Source organism: Pinus tabuliformis, chromosome Q (genome assembly GCF_031772625.1).
Source record: "Pinus tabuliformis cultivar Carrire ecotype Pingquan chromosome Q, CPIR1, whole genome shotgun sequence".
NCBI lineage: Eukaryota > Viridiplantae > Streptophyta > Pinopsida > Pinales > Pinaceae > Pinus > Pinus tabuliformis.
In genome coordinates, this window is record NC_142296.1 from 657879084 (window position 1) to 657891282 (window position 12199).

The 12199-nt window shown below is 36.6% G+C and overlaps 1 pseudogene; it reads left to right on the forward strand.

The window, feature by feature from the left end:
• The first annotated feature begins 527 nt into the window (after nt 1-527).
• On the forward strand, nt 528-6002 carry LOC149221244 (ABC transporter C family member 10-like; annotated as a pseudogene).
• Nucleotides 6003-12199: the final 6197 nt, after the last annotated feature.

Consider the following 12199-nt stretch of genomic DNA (forward strand, 5'->3'; position numbering starts at 1 on the left):
GAAATCACGGATTTTGCAACAAAATGGGTAGCATGGCCCTGGTCGTATGGCATATATATAATATGATATTCATATGTTTATAAGATTGTTATGGTAGATGAAATTTGTCAAGAACTTCTACAATTTTTTTATTAATTTTCTTGCATTGAATTGATTTATCAATCCAGAGCTCTTGGAACAACTTTTGTGGCGTCCAAATGCATTGTCCCCTGCTCAACGCTGTGAAGAGAACTACAATTTACCCCTATCTCTCTACTCTGAATTACTATACATGTTCCATTTGACCTCATGCAACAAACATGCTCTGATCACATTCATACATTTAGTCTTCTTGCTGATATTCTGGTCCATCGTTCTCATCAAGTGGGTAAGGTGGATGAGCATACTGAGAAATGTGAAACCTCGATAGCCATTTCGCACATGTGTTGCAGTGATAAATATTATTTTGGGTGCAATTAATTTGGGATTGGGGATTTGGATTTTACAAGAGAAATTGGGTATGGGTTTGATTTAACTCCCTTGCATGAATGGCTTGTACTTTTAGTGCAAGGATTGGCATGGTTTACGCTCGGATTAACAGTAACAAGTGGGCTAATGCGGTCTGTAACGACATTTGTGCGTGTTTGGTGGATCGTGTCATTTTTGCTCGGAATAGTGGATTGTGTTTCAGCTGGACTGAATTTTATCAATGACAGAGAGCTTCCCTATGGCACTATTCTCTCCCTTGTTTCATGGCCAGCATGTTGCTTGATGCTCATTTGTGCTGCGAAAAAGGATTTGAAGAGTTCAGAGGATGATCTTCTATCAGAACCCTTTCTAGGCAGGGATTACCAAAATCATGGGTATCTCAACTCCAGCCAGAGGTTTTCTGAGGAAGATTAGATAACATTGAAGTTAAATTCCATTGTAACTCCTTTTGCCAAGGCAGGATTCTTCAGCAGGATAACATTTTGGTGGTTGAATTCTCTTTTGTCCAAAGGAAAGAAGAAGCCTCTAGAAGAAGATGATTTGCCTTGTGTGTGTGGAGATGATCAAGCAAATAATAATTATACAACATTTACAAAAGAACTGTTGAGGCAAAAACAGAAAAACCCATTTGGCGCTCCATCAGTTTTCTGGGCTTTGGTTTGTTGTCACTGGAAAAATCTGGCAAGGACTGGGTTCTATGCTTTTCTCAAAATACTTACTCTGTCTTCTGGACCACTTGTTTTGAATGCTTTTATTGGATTTTCAGAAGGTAGACAGTCATTCAAATATGAAGGATTTGTTTTGGCAGGAACACTCTTTATTGCCAAGACCATAGAGTCCATATCTCAAAGGCAATGGTATTTTGGCACTAGACGGATTGGTCTGCAAATGCGCTCTTCACTCGTTGCAGCAATTTATCAGAAACAACTAAAGCTGTCCAATGAAGCTAAACAGGTACATACAGCTGGAGAAATCATGAATTATATGGCGGTAGATGCTTATCGTATTGGCGAACTTCCTTTCTGGTTTCATCAGACTTGGACAACAGTACTCCAGCTTATATTTGCTTTAGGCATCCTCTTCCATGCAATTGGATGGGCCACACTTTCGGCCTTGGCAGTTATCATCATTACCATTCTTTTTAACTCTCCATTGGCAAAGTTACAGCATAAGTTTCAAACTGAACTCATGTCAACCCACGATCAGCGGTTAAGGGCTACCATAGAAGCTTTGGTGCATATGAAAGTACTGAAATTGCATGCATGGGAGGAACGCTTCAAAGAAAGTATTGAGAAGCTGCACAAGGTAGAGTTCAAATGGCTATCTGTGGTTCAGTTTCGGAAAGCCTATAATTCGCTGTTGTTTTGGTCATCTCCCGTTTTGGTTTCGACTGTAACGTTTATAACCTGCTATTTTTTTAAAATTCCTCTTACTCCAAGCAACATTTTCACATTCATAGCCACTTTGCGCCTTGTTCAAGAACCAATTTGACTAATGCCTGATGTAATTACTGTTATCATTCAAGCAAAGGTCTCATTAAGTCGTATCATCAAATTTCTTGAGGCTGCTGAATTACAGGATCGGGTGGTTGAGCGTGTATTTCTTCGGAACTCTAACCACTCTCTTCTTATCAGTTCTGCAACACTAAGTTGGGATTCCAGTTCATCAAAGCCCACATTGAGAAACATAAATATGGAGGTTAAGCATGGCCAAAAATTGGCAATTTGTGGAGAAGTTGGATCTAGAAAATCAACTCTTTTAGCTGCAATACTTGGAGAAGTACCAAAGTTAAGGGGCAGTGTGAGTATGAATTATTTACCTCCTTACCTTAACATTGTCAACCATTTAAATTGATTGATTCTCTTTCTTATTGTTCTCAACCCTGCCTCTGCAGTTGCAAGTCTGTGGCACCCTCGCATATGTTTCTTAGACTGCATGGATTCAAACTGGAACAGTACGAAACAACATATTATTTGGGCGTCCCATGGACGAGCAGAAATATCAGGAATTTATCCTCAAGTCTTCGCTGGATAAAGACCTCCAGAATCTTCCCTTCGATGATCAGACTGAAATAGGAGAAAGAGGTGTCAATCTCAGCGGTGGCCAGAAACAGCGGATAAAGCTTGCCCGTGCCTTATATCAAGATTTTGATATTTATCTATTGGATGATCCTTTCAGTGTTGTTGATGCTCATACAACTACTAGCCTGCTTAAGGTTAATATGGCGATTTCCTTATAATATAAAGGTTTTTAAAGTTATTATGTAGCTGTTACTAATTTGCTTGTTGCACCTTTATACAACAATGATTTTCATTTTCTTTAGCTTCCACAAATCCTATTAATCGCGGATTTTGATGTGTAGGAATACATAATGGGAGCACTATCAAACAAGACAGTAATCCTTGTAACACACCAAGTTGATTTTCTCCCGGCATTTGATGCTATTCTGGTTAGTAAACAGTTGTCCTAGCCATGTGGAAGCTGTTTGTTTACTTGTATACAATATTTTGATGAAGTTTTTTAACAGATTGCACATAATTATAACTCCTGTAATTTTAACATATCTAATGCTCATAGCTTTGGCAATTTTTCTTTGAATTTCTACACTAAAGTTTCTCTCTTTTGTAGTTGATGGTAGATGGGGAGATTCATCAAACTGGGAAATATCAGGAACTGTTGGTCTCGAGTGAGGCATTTAGGGAGCTTGTGAATGCACACAATAATATTGTTGGTTCCAATGAATCAGCAGCCACGATGCCATCCACAAAAGATGAACCGATTAATGACGAGAGAGAAATTCAAAGGAGCAAATCACAGAAAGAACGACTGATTTCAAATAGAGCTCCCAAGGGGGATCAGCTAGTTAAAAGGGAAGAGAAGGAAGTTGGGGACACTGGTTTGAAGCCATATATTGACTATTTGAAACAGAATAAAGGTTTCTTACATTGTTCTTGTGCTGGTCTCGGTCATCTTATATTTCTGATTGGGCAGATTTCAGGAAATATTTGGATGGCTGCAAAGGTGCAAAGTCTTCAAGTCAGTGTATTAAGTTTAATAACAGTGTACTCAGCCATTGGGTTCACATCTATATTGTTCTTGTTCCTTCGGTCATTGCTTTGTGTTATTTTGGGGCTTGAGGCATCAAAGTCCTTCTTTTCTGAGCTTCTGAGCTCTTTATTTTGAGCACCAATGGCATTTTTTGATGCAACTCCATTGGGAAGAGTTCTGAGCAGAGTAAGTATTTTATGTAATCACCATGGGCTTCCTTCTTTTCTTTTCGCTCCTTAAAACAAAAAGTGAAATCTGATGTACATCAGGGTAGTAAACTACTGACATTTATCTTCCCCACCTCCTTTTTCAGGTTTCTTCAGATTTCAGCATTCTCGATGTAGACATTCCTTTCTCTTTTGTCTTTGCCATGTCGTCTACCATGAATTCTTATAGCAGTCTTGGAGTTGTGGCTATTGTAACATGATAAGTTTTGTCTGTAGCCATTCCAATGATTTATTTGACCTTTCAACTCCAGGTAAAACACCACTTCATGCAAGTTTCTTGAGAAGACTCTGTACTTCACTATGAATATTGTGAGAGAAGCTATAATTGATTTTTTGTTTGTTCAATTTAATCAGAAATACTATTTTGCCTCTTCTAAAGAACTGATGAGACTGAATGGTACAACGAAATCACCTATTGCAAATCATTTTGGCGAGTCCATAGCAGGAACAATGACCATTAGGGCTTTCAAGGTTGAGGATCAGTTCTTAAAGAAGAACTTAGACCTTATTGATAAAAATTTGAACCCCTTTTTTCTATAGTTTCTTGGCAAATGAATGGTTGATTTAGCGTCTAGAGATGTTAAGTGCAACTGTTCTTTGCTCCTCTACTATTGTTATGGTTCTACTCCCAAAGGGCAGCTTCAATCCTGGTATGAACGATGAAACTAAGGGTCGTCTGTGGGAGATATCTACTATTACTGGATGCTTTTATGTAGACGATGATGATGCCTAACATTTGAACTGGTGCAGGTTTTGTTGGGATGGCACTATCATATGGTCTGTCATTGAACATGTCATTGGTTTCTAGTATTCACATCCAGTGTACACTTGCAAACTACATTGTTTCTGTAGAACGCATCAAACAGTACATGCACATTCCTAGTGAGGCACCAGCTATTATAGAAGATTGCAGACCACCAGATAGTTGGCCCTCGCATAGGAAGGTGGAATTGCAAGACTTGAAGGTACCTGAGTTGTGCATTCCAACAAGATGAATGTGTTAACATTTATTTTTTTAACTAAAATTTGAATGGTTTATGATGTTTGTAGTCGAATATATTTTGATATGTGTGCATATTAGATATAGAGCCAACAACCCCCTTGTTTTGCGGGGCATTACATGTACATTTGAGGGAGGGAAAAAGATTGACATTGTTGGGCGAACAAGAAGTGGGAAGACCACTCTCATTATTGCTATTTTTCGATTAGTGGAACCTGCAGGGGGTAGAATCCTTATAGATGGTTTGGATACTACCTCTATTGGGCTTCATGATTTGTGGTCGTGCCTTCGGATTATTCCTCAAGAACCAACTCTTTTTCTAGGAACTGTTCGCTTCAACTTGGATCCATTATCTGGGCACTCAGATTTGACAATTTGGGAAGTATGTAAATGCTATTCAACATAACATCTCATTGAATTTATCATATGTAGAATGACAATAGTAAATAATGCTTTGAATTTATTTTCTTTCTTTATTAAGGTTCTGAACAAGTGTCAACTTGGAGACATTGTAAGAGCGAAGGTGGATGGCCTAGATGCACCACGTAAATTTTGTATTAAATATATATTTTTAAATGTCATGGAATTCTTTGACATGAGGCCAAGAATTTGGCTGTTAGATTTGCAAGTTTTTCTTGGCACTAAAAGATCAATAAAATGCAGTGGGGGACGATGGAGAGAATTGGAGTGTAGGACAAAGACAATTATTTTGTTTGGGACATGCATTGCTAAGGAAAAGTCAAATCCTTGTTCTAGACGAAGCAACGACATCAATAGACAATGCTACAGATGCCATTCTCTAGACAATAATTAGAAAGGAATTTGCAGATTGCACTGTAATTACCGTTGCACACAGGATACCGACTGTTATGGAAAGTGACATGGTGGTTGCCATCAGTGATGGTAAGGCCCTGTAATTGTATCATATCTCTGTGCTGTATGCATGGATTGGTTTCAATTGAATTTGTTGCAGTTGAGGAAATGGACAGTAGTGAAAGCGAGTCTATTCATTTCTACCTAATTTGAATGCTTTTGATTTGAATTCATGCAGGTGAGATGGTGGAGTGTGATCATCCATTGAAGTTGATGGAAAGGGAAGGATCGTTATTTGGAAGGCTTGTGATAGAGTATTGGTCCCACACATCAAATGCTCTTCTTCATGCAACAAGCACTAAATGAATAACCTTTCCGTCACTCTGCCCAGATCATGAGATCTTTGGTCGATGCTTTAACTCTTGCAGGAAGGGCTAATTGTAGCATTGGTGACCTTATTGTTCAATTGATGTATTCTCGTGTTAGATAAGATCTCATTGTAACAACGATCAAAATGACGGGTCTACGAAAATCTGGGAGGCCAGTTGTTTAAAATTAGCTCATTTGTTGTTGCAACCTGAATTTTCATTCATAAAAAAAATACTTTGAACAATGTGTTTTTGTGCACAAGGGCCTGAAAAAGTCTTTGTTGAAATTTCTAAGTCTAACCTGTTAGAAATTCTTCCTGCACTATCTGGTTTATTTCACCTACTTGTTTAAATTTTTAACAAGTTATTTAACCATATAAATACTGAAAATAAACACAAATGCAGTCTCAACCATCTAAAAATCATCAACAGAAAGAATAGACAAACACACAAGTGACACCATTATTTTTAGACAATCTTCCCCAGAAAAACCCAACTTGGGAAAACTAAAAGGCAGCGCTTCTTGAGTACAACTAGGGTGCCAAACTGGCTCACTCAACAGAGAAATCAATCTGGCAACGATACCTCTATTCGGAAGCAGATATTTAGTAAGTCTGCTCCACGAAAATCTCTTTGACGATTCTCAGAAGCTCTGATTCAGCCCTCATGGCACCTGCGTCACTCATAAGCCCCCTGCGTTAGCCTTCTGCTGCTCTGCGCTGGCTCTCTGGCCCTCTGCGTCATCCACGCAGGCCCTGCGAGCCTCTGTGCAGTCACTCTGGCCCTCTGCGTGGCTCCTGCTGGCTCTACGTAGCCTCCTCTACTTTTGTCCTGGTCCTTTGGAACTATCTCTGCCTCTCTGCTATGCACTCATTACCCCTCATTGCAACTCAGATTACTTGTTCGAATTTTCTCAGCAAACCCTGCTCCAGAAAATCAAACTGACTAATAAATCTTGGTATATCTCCAACTGACCCTCAAGCCTCCTCTTATACTTTTTATGTCGAGTTTTCAACGGCCGAGATTAAATCTCTAATCAACGGTTAAGATTAGATTGGGCTTGATCCATGTCTTTTAGAACATTCTCATGCAATTTTATATTAATACCCATTAATATTTTAATTTTCCTAAGTTTAGACTTAAGAACTCCATTAAAACTATTAATTATTTTAATATCTTTCTAACTGGGTGGAATTTCCCCAAACCAATTCCCGGTCTTGGAGATCTCATGTGTTTCAGCCTCTTCACCAATTTTCATGGCTGGAGCACATCCGATGCTACCCCAAATCAACAATTCCTTCTATTATGATGCAAGTTTAGAAATGGTTCACCTATTTGAACCAAAATGGGTCTTGATGGATTGATTATTGTTGGGATTTGAAATAAAGTAGATGCAAGTTCTTTTCCCACCTTTCAATAGACTGTTATTGTCTGTATGGAATGGATGAACGCTCTATTTTATTATTTATGTGGAATGGATAAGGGGTTTTTTACCCTCTCTCAATGATGTTATGAAACTTAAGTTCTCTAATTATTTATGAGAATCATAGGTCATGCATTCAAGATGACGATGTGAGAACCCATGAGGTGTAGATCAATTAGTTTGCATGGGATTTAGTTCCCACCAAGTCACAAGTTCAAACCTCATGGGGAGCGCTTGAGGATGGAGGCCACTTTGGGGGAATTAAACTTCCGAAGGGACAGCCAGGCTCGGCCAAGCCCTGCACTTGTATCTTGGTGATAAGCATCCCATTGTGGGTGGATCAATCTTCTTCCATCCAATAAATGGGCTAGCCTAGGGCCAGGCTTAGCATAGCCAAAAATAAAAGAAGATGAGGATGTGAGAATCGTAGGTTATGCATCTAAGCTGATGTAGCTTTGCCTTAAGCTACATTGGTTTTTAATTGGTGAAGACTGCATTCTGTTTAGCAAAGCATTTGTGATTGCTTGTGTCAATTTCATAGAGTTTGATCTGCATGGAAATAGACACAATTTGTATTGTCGAAACATCTTCATTCTATTGTTTTGAATACACTTTGTCAAACTGCTAATAGTTTTAAGGTGAACAAAAATCAAAGCACTCCAGGTTGCTTAGTATGCCTAGCATAGTAGTTTTCTTTGTTTACATGTATTTCCATGATTTGGCAGACATTTATGTTGCACTGGTTGTGAGTTGTTAATGGTTTCGGATGTGGATTAGGATTAAATAGCTCTTTGAGGAAATGTAATGGTATGCTGGATTGCATTTGAAATATTTGTTTGGTGAGGCTTAGTTTGATGTTGAATTTGTGTATCTTTGGATCTCAAAATCTAGAACTATCTTATGTTAGCTTTGTATTATAAACAATGACTAAAAAACTTCATTCACCTCTTTTTTATGCATGTCATGACGTGGGTGTCGTTTGGTATTGTGTTGTGATCCATGACTTGTATAATGTGCTAACCAGGGGTTGCTTTAGCATGGTAAATGTGTGGCTGACACATACAATGCTTGCTATTTTGTTTTGACTATTTTACTTGTCCTTTGGAAGGAACTTGCAAAAGAAGAATGGAGATCAAGATGGGAAGACCAACTTTACAATTTAAAGCAGAGAGCTAATGTTAGAGATGTGGGCCAAGCATCATCTTGGGGTGCCAGGATGCGCCAGCAGAACTATTCGACTTCCAATTGATCAATTTGCTAGCTTTTCTAGATGCACTTATCATACAACAGACAAAGTGAAGAGAGGCTCTGTAACCAGGAGAAGCTGCATCAGCTTTAGACCTTTTCTGTTGTGGCCTGCCCTGTTTATACTTACCTTTTTGCACTGTATGCTTGTAGATATGCAAGTTAATAACTGAGAATACTTTGAAATTGGTTTCAAAGTACGAGTTTAGTGAATGTCATGTTCTAAAGCTTATTGTGTCCATTCTATTTAGAGATATCTGAGGCTAAGGATGTGTTGACCCTTTAGCCTTTAGGTGAAGGCTTATCATCCAAAGATCATATTGTATCTACACTTTCTTTGTATCATAAATATCCGGTTTCACTAAGATCAATAAGTTTCATAGTGGAGCAATGCCAATGGCTTTGGGACTTTATAACCTGAATTTTAGTAATTACCTTTGCTGATTTGATATGTCGGGTCTTAGGCCATCCAAACCAACTTACAATTTTAGTTATAACTTTACAATTTTCCTTGGAATGTAAATGAATGGAATGTCAACTAAAGCAAGAGGTTTACGGGACTGTACTAAAGTTTTCTTGGTTGCTTCCTTAAAGACTATTATGTTATATAAGAATCACAAATTGACAGAATGAGTTCAACCAGACCAGGAGGCTTGCAGTACTGCATTGAACTTTTATGCTTGCGTCATTTTAGACAATATATGTCATATAAGCATCACAAATTGATAGAATGAACTACTGGTAATGGAGTTGAATTAGACATGCGGGTTACATTTACTTTGATATAATAAACTTCTTGTGTATTGGTGTTTAGATATGATTTGATGTACTACTAGTGTAAGAGTGGTTATTGTCATTGTAAGTAAGGTGATTATACTAGCAAATTTTTTATTAACTCGGCAGCAAGTGTGGCCTCCCCTTGTATGGGAGTAATACAATGAAATGTTGCTGACTATCACCATTGAGAACAACCCACAGCTATATCATCAGTTATTCTTAATACATACACATTTTTCTTGTAATTTTGCCCAGCCCACCATAGAATTTATGTGCATGTTGAAGGTGGCTGCTTATTTCAAATTGGGGAACTTGGCTTAAAATTATGAGTTCCAAACTTAAATCCTATTTCAATGAGCTGGCTACACATATAATTTGTTGAACTTCAACCTTGGGAACTAAACGAATGCTGACTCTTTTTGCTGTGTTGTTTGTTTCTTCTTTCTAAATGATGATGTGCCCAACCACATACTAGCACTTACAGTAATATATTCATCCAAATTTGTCATACGTTTGCATATTTTGTGCACTGTATGGGCTGCAATAGCTTTATAATTTTTGTACTCTTTAGACATTCTTGCAAGGGGAATGTGCTGGCCTTTTTATTTTTGTACTCTTAACACTCTTGGTAGTGCCAAATGGTACTTTGAAATATTGTTATTATAAAATAATAACTACATTGCACAAGCATCTAGAATGCCGGAACATTGGGAAGGTGGATATGATTGTTTATAACATCAAAGTTTCTTCACATTGCACAAGTATCTAGAATACAGGAACATTGGGAATGTGGATATGAGGGTTTAGAACAGTAAAGTTCCTTCCAAATTTACAAGAAACGTCAGGTTGGGAGTGGCAATACTATAAATTAAATAATTATGAAAAAATATTCTGAATCACAATACATCTTATAGTGAGTGGTGCATTGATATATCATATTTCAATTTATAAAATGTTTGAAGGTATTACTTACCAATGTTCAAATTACATTCATACCCTGTTTGAAGGTATTACTCACCAATGTTCAGTTTACATTCATACTCTGTTTGAAGGTATTACTTACCAATGTTCAGATTACATTCATACGCTGTTTGAAGGTATTACTTACCAATGTTCAGATACATTCATGATAGATGAATGTAATCCACGTATATTTGGTTAAATTCAAAACTGACTGAAATATAATGCCAATATTGGAATGTTATGCTTCTTATAAATGCGTATACTCTACTATTTATTTCAATCAAAATGTGGGCTATTTCTGAACTATTTTGTCTCCTAGGAATGCTTCAGATTTTAGTATTTAAATTTTATTTCAATCAAATGCCTCCTATTTGTTGGAAATGCAATATGGTATATACTATAGTATATCAGACTTTACTATGTTAGTATACTGAACTATTCAACAAGTTACAATGTCATATCGTTTCTTTCACCTCTTCCGTTACAATATAATAGTATTTTCTAATAACACCTTAAATAGGTAGCATATGGAAAAATTACATCTCGGAAGAGGTACAAAAACATGCTCACATAAACAAAAACAACTACATGGATAATGGATAACCTCTACATGACATTACTATTATTTACCAAATAGCCATATTCGAATACACATACTAATCATTTCAAGTATAACTCATTATCATCCACCCTAGCTTTCAACAATGTCCATTCACATGTTGCTATTTCTCCACACACTAATATTATTTACAAAATACCCATATTCAAAATACACATAACTATTACTTTCAACTCTAACTCATTATCATCCACCCTTTTTTTCAACAATGTCCATTCACATGTTGCTATTCTTTCACAAACTATTATTATTTACAAAATATCCATTTTCAGAATACACATAACTAACTATTGCAATTGTAACTCATTATCATCCACCCTTGCTTTCAACAATGTCCATTCACATGTCCCTATTCTTCCCCACTCTATGCTATTCTTCCCCACTCTATACATGTCCTTATTCTTCCCCACTCTATGCTATTCTTCACCACTTTATGCCTTACGACGTTTCCTTTGCAACATAAGGTGTAAATGCTAGTTTATTATTATTATCTTTTCTTTATTCTTTATATATACAGAATGGATGAGATGAATCTCATCCTTCTCATCATCTATTAAATAAATCAAAAATGAAAAGGGATCCACATGCACCCATCCCATGTGTCAACATGCCAACTTTTATTTCTTTATTTTAAGTTTTACTTATTTTAATAGTTCTCTTAATTTAAGTCTTTCTTATTTTATTCCTTTTTACTTTTTGTTAACTTTACTTATTCTTATTATTTTTATATATTTATTTAGAACTTCAATTTATTATTTATTATTATTATATTCTCTTTATTATTTATTATTTATTTACAATTACTATCTATTATTTATTTACTATTATTAATTTTTCTTTATTTTATATATATATATATATATATATTTGTAAGCTTGATAGGACTACATCTTCTTCATGTCCAATCTATCACCCTGATCGAGGTGGAGAATTGAATCAATGACTTCACATCAATGAGTACCTTAACAAAGCACTCGATCACCATCTATCCAAGACCTCGTGGACTATTTAATTATATTTTAATATTATATTATGTTATTTATTATTTTTATTATTATTAGGGGGCATTACAAGACTGCATTTTTTCCTCAAGTCTACTAGGGTCCCGAGATAGAGTAATCATCACCTAATTTCTTGAGAAGACTCCTTCCACATATGGCATGATCTTCAAATGAATTAATAGTCTAATACTTGCTAGAGCAAATAAATGAGGCACTCTGGTTAAGAGACTTCGTAGATGATACATTT